Genomic DNA, 4,872 nt, shown 5'->3' on the forward strand with positions numbered 1-4,872 from the left:
ACTTTGTAGTTGCCTTAAACTGTCTAGTGTAGTGCCACATAATTTGGTCCCTACTTGCCAGTCAAAATATGGTTTTCATACTGTTTGTTGTAGATACAACTGATCTCCGAAGTTGAATTACATGTGCATGCTTCATTCTAGGTTAACCCCAAAACATGTAACCTTACCCCTGCCTAAGTAATGGTAATTCTATACTTCATAAGTTCATTGTGTTAACTACATTTGACATGGTCATGAATTCATTAATTAGTGTGAGTCAAGTTCAGTCAACTGCAGCAGGTCTTAATGTACTTTCCATTTTTTATTTGTATGCTTTATGAGGTTTCTGACCCTTTCTTACCAATGCATGGTACAAGAAATGTTTGGTCTTTGATATAGTTGATCTGTACATGATGACAACAACTAGTTGTCTTGGTTATGTTCAGCAATATATGGCTGTCAACATAGATCTTCAGTCTGTCACATTTATCTGTGGTTGCATGGACTACATTTTTGTTGATTTACAGATGGGGTTAGAATTATGTTAATCAATTTGGCTCTTGTTCTGTAAAAATCATGAGTTCTTCATTTGTGTTAAAAGTATGGGTTTATATCATGGGCATACAATTTGTGTTCATCAATGTGCCTCTTCTTTTGTATAACTCATGACTTCTACATTTACTTTCCAATTTGATTTTCTGCCTCATCATCTGTTTGAAGCAGTACTTGTTAAAGTTTTTGTACTTAAATTTAGGTTACTGCTTCATCTTAGGGTAACCCCAATACCTCTAAGCTTAACCCTGCCAACTTCATGCTCATTCTACATTTCATAAATTGTAATGTAGAATAGATATGCCATCTTGAAGACTTAAAAAATTCCTTATTCGGGATTATGAATAAGGATTTACATTCATGGTACAATATATGTTTGGTCTTCAATTTAGTTCATCAGTACATCATGAGAAGTACAAGTTTTTCAAGTTCAGTAACATACATTGGCCTGTTATCATTCATCATCAGTATGTGATATAGATCTGTATGTCCATGTACTACATTTATTTTAAGTTCAGTGACATACATTTGCCTTAACATTTTGAACATTATCAAGCAAGCTTCCATTAAGTTTTTTATGTTCATGCTTTTTTTATCATTACATGTCCCTGCCTACATTTTTGTTCATGTTTTTGGGAACTTTATTCATTCCATGAGCCTATATACTTTATAAGGGTATGCACTTGTTACTTCATATATTAAATGTTTGCAGCACATTTGATCATGGCATCCTCGACAGAAAAAAACATGAAGGCTTTGCTGAAAGTCCTTGTAGACTGTGCCGAGGATGCCACAAAATCCCTGGGTGGTTTAGTAGATCATGCTTTAGACCACATGCATGATGAAGAGATCGTAGCTAGAACCTTGTTTGCCATGAAAGAAAAACTAGAATTGCTACAGCAAGATGCCTTAGAGGCAAAAGTGCAAGCATTTCCAGAAATTGCTAAGTACGAGGGGGATGACATCAGTGTTGAACCTACCTCTTCGTCGACCCCTCCAACAGTTACTGATCCATCTGTTGATGAAGAGGAGTTCTACTGCCCCGATGTCAGTGATGAATGGTACTTCAGCGATTCTGATAGGTCTACACGTAATAGCTACTGGAATATTTATTAGCAACATGTATTCCAGTGAAAGTTAGATGACATCCTTTTGAACTTCAAAGTTGTCGTGTACTGTCACCAACTATTAGGTTGTGTGCTTGGAAACGACAATATCAGTTGTCATCTATGTCTAAGTCTAAGTGAGAGCACCTAGAGGGGGGTGAATAGGTGATCCTGTAAAACTTGAACTTAATGCCACAAAAACTTGGTTAAGCGTTAGCACAGTATTGCCAAGTGGCTAGAGAAGAGTCTTAGCGAAACACAATAACCACAAGAGAATCAACACAGGTAGACACAGTGGTTTATCCCGTGGTTCGGCCAAGTACAACACTTGCCTACTTCCACGTTGTGGCGTCCCAACGCACGAGGGTTGCAATCAACCCCTCTCAAGCGGTCCAAAGACCAACTTGAATACCACGGTGTTTGCTTTTCTTTTCTATATCCCGTTCGCGAGGAATCTCCACAACTTGGAGTCTCTCGCCCTTACAAAGATGTTCACAAAGAAGCACGGAGTAAGGGAGGGATTAGCAACTCACACAAGACACAAAGAACACAACAAATATGCACACACAGGACCCAGACTTAAGCTCAAAAGACTAGCACACTAGAACAGAGCTCAAATCACTAGAATGTCGAACAAGTGCGCAAGAGTGAAGTGTGAGTGATCAAGAGTGCTCAAGGAATGCTTGGATATGTCCTCCATGCGCCTAGGGGTCCCTTTTATAGCCCTAAGGCAGCTAGGAGCCGTTGAGAGCAATCAGAGAAGGCAATTCTTGCCTTCTGTCGCTTGGCGCACCGGACACTGTCCGGTGCGGATCTCTTTCCTTATTTGGCGAAGCCGACCGTTGGCGCACTTGGAGCCGTTGGCGCACCGGACACTGTCCGGTGCACACCGGACAGTCCGGTGCCCCCTTCTAACTGTTGGCTCGGCCATGCGTCACGCCCGGATTAAGCGGCCGACCGTTGGCCCGGCGACCGTTGGCTCACCGGACACTGTCCGGTGCACACCGGACAGTCCAGTGAATTATAGCCGTACGCCGTTTATTTCTTTCCGAGAGCAGCAAGTTCGCCTGAGCCAGCCTGGCACACCGGACACTGTCCGGTGCACCACCGGACACTGTCCGGTGCACCCAGACTGAGCTGACTTTAGCTGAACAGAGCCATCTCATTTCCAATTCAATCTTTCCTGTTTCTAGCACTTAGACACAATACATTAGTCTATAAAACAATGTACTAAGTCTAGAAACATACCTTTTGACATGATTTGCACTTTGTCTACCACATTGCATAGATCAACACAAAAGCACTTGCGTTGGCACTCAATCACCAAAAATACTTAGAAATGGCCCAAGGGCACATTTCCCTTTCAATCTCCCCCTTTTTGGTGATTTATGCCAACACAACATAAAGCAGCTAGAACAAGTGCAATATCAATGCAAATGAAAACTCAATATAGTTTTGATTCATATTTGGCATATATGGATCACTCTTTGCCACCACTTGGTTTGTTTTTGCAAATCAAACTCAAATTTCTATCTCTAAGTCAAACACACTTGTTAAGACATAAAGAGAGTCATTCCAAGAGAAATTGATTCAAGATTTCAAAAACTCCCCCTTTTTCCCATAATCAACACTTCTCCCCACAAGAAGCCAACTTTTGACAAAAAGAGCCAATAAGAGTATTTTGACAAAACAAAAGCTCTATTCTATTATTTTCAAAATTCTCAAGTGGTAGTTGATCCATTTATTGCTTTGGCCTTTATTTTCTCCCCCTTTGGCATCAAGCACCAAAACGGGATCAATTGTGGCCCTTGAACCCCATTGCCTCACCAAAATCTTTAATAAGAATACAAAGGCAATAAGAGTACGTGAGATGAACTTGGAATAAGTTACCCTCTCATCGGAGTGCAGTGGAAGTCTTTCATGGTCCAAGTCCACCTTTTCCCTTTCAAACCTCCTTTGAGACTAAAACAAGCAAACTCAAGCATATGGTTAGTCTCAAAGGGTCAAGTTGTAACACATCTCCCCCTAAATTTGTGCATCACTTGCAAAGGACTTGTGAGGCCCGAGGAGTGTTTGTACAACTTGACCACCACAAGTGAGCAACAAAATGCATAAGGAACATGATCAAGGGCATAAACACATGTATGCTATAAATCAATCCAAGTTCCGCGAATCTAGGACATTTAGCTCACTACGCAGCCTGCAAAAGGTCTTCTCATCTAAAGGCTTGGTAAAGATATCGGCTAGCTGGTTCTCGGTGCTAACATGAAACATTTCGATATCTCCCTTTTGCTGGTGGTCTCTCAAAAAGTGATGCCGGATGTCAATGTGCTTTGTGCGGCTGTGCTCAACAGGATTTTCCGCTATTCGAATAGCACTCTCATTATCACATAGGAGTGGGACTCTGCTCAGATTGTAGCCAAAGTCCCGGAGGGTTTGCCTCATCCAAAGTAGTTGCGCGCAACACTGTCCTGCGGCAACGTACTCGGCCTCAGCAGTGGATAGGGCAACAGAAGTTTGTTTCTTAGAATTCCATGACACCAGGGACCTTCCTAAGAATTGGCACGTCCCCGATGTACTCTTCCTATCGACCTTACATCCAGCATAGTCGGAATCTGAGTATCCAATCAAGTCAAAGTTAGACCCCTTTGGATACCAGATCCCGAAGCAAGGCGTAGCGACTAAATATCTAAGAATTCGCTTCACGGCCACTAAGTGACACTCCCTTGGATCAGATTGAAATCTAGCACACATGCATACGCTTAGCATAATATCCGGTCTACTAGCACATAAATAAAGCAAAGATCCTATCATTGACCGGTATGCTTTTTGATCAACGGACTTACCTTCTTTGTTGAGGTCGGTGTGTCCGTCGGTTCCCATCGGCGTCTTTGCGGGCTTGGCGTCCGTCATCCCAAACCGCTTTAGCAGGTCTTGCGTGTACTTTGTTTGAGAGATGAAGGTGCCATCCTTGAGTTGCTTCACTTGGAACCCAAGGAAGTAGTTCAACTCGCCCATCATTGACATCTCGAATTTCTGCGTCATCACCCTGCTAAACTCTTCACAAGACTTTTGGTTAGTAGAACCAAATATTATGTCATCGACATAAATTTGGCACACAAAGAGATCACCATCGCAAGTCTTAGTGAAAAGAGTTGGATCGGCTTTCCCAACCTTGAAAGCATTAGCAATTAAAAAGTCTCTAAGGCATTCATACCATGCTCTTGGGGCTTGC

The sequence above is a fragment of the Zea mays genome, chromosome 9, assembly GCF_902167145.1.
Source record: "Zea mays cultivar B73 chromosome 9, Zm-B73-REFERENCE-NAM-5.0, whole genome shotgun sequence".
Lineage (NCBI taxonomy): Eukaryota > Viridiplantae > Streptophyta > Magnoliopsida > Poales > Poaceae > Zea > Zea mays.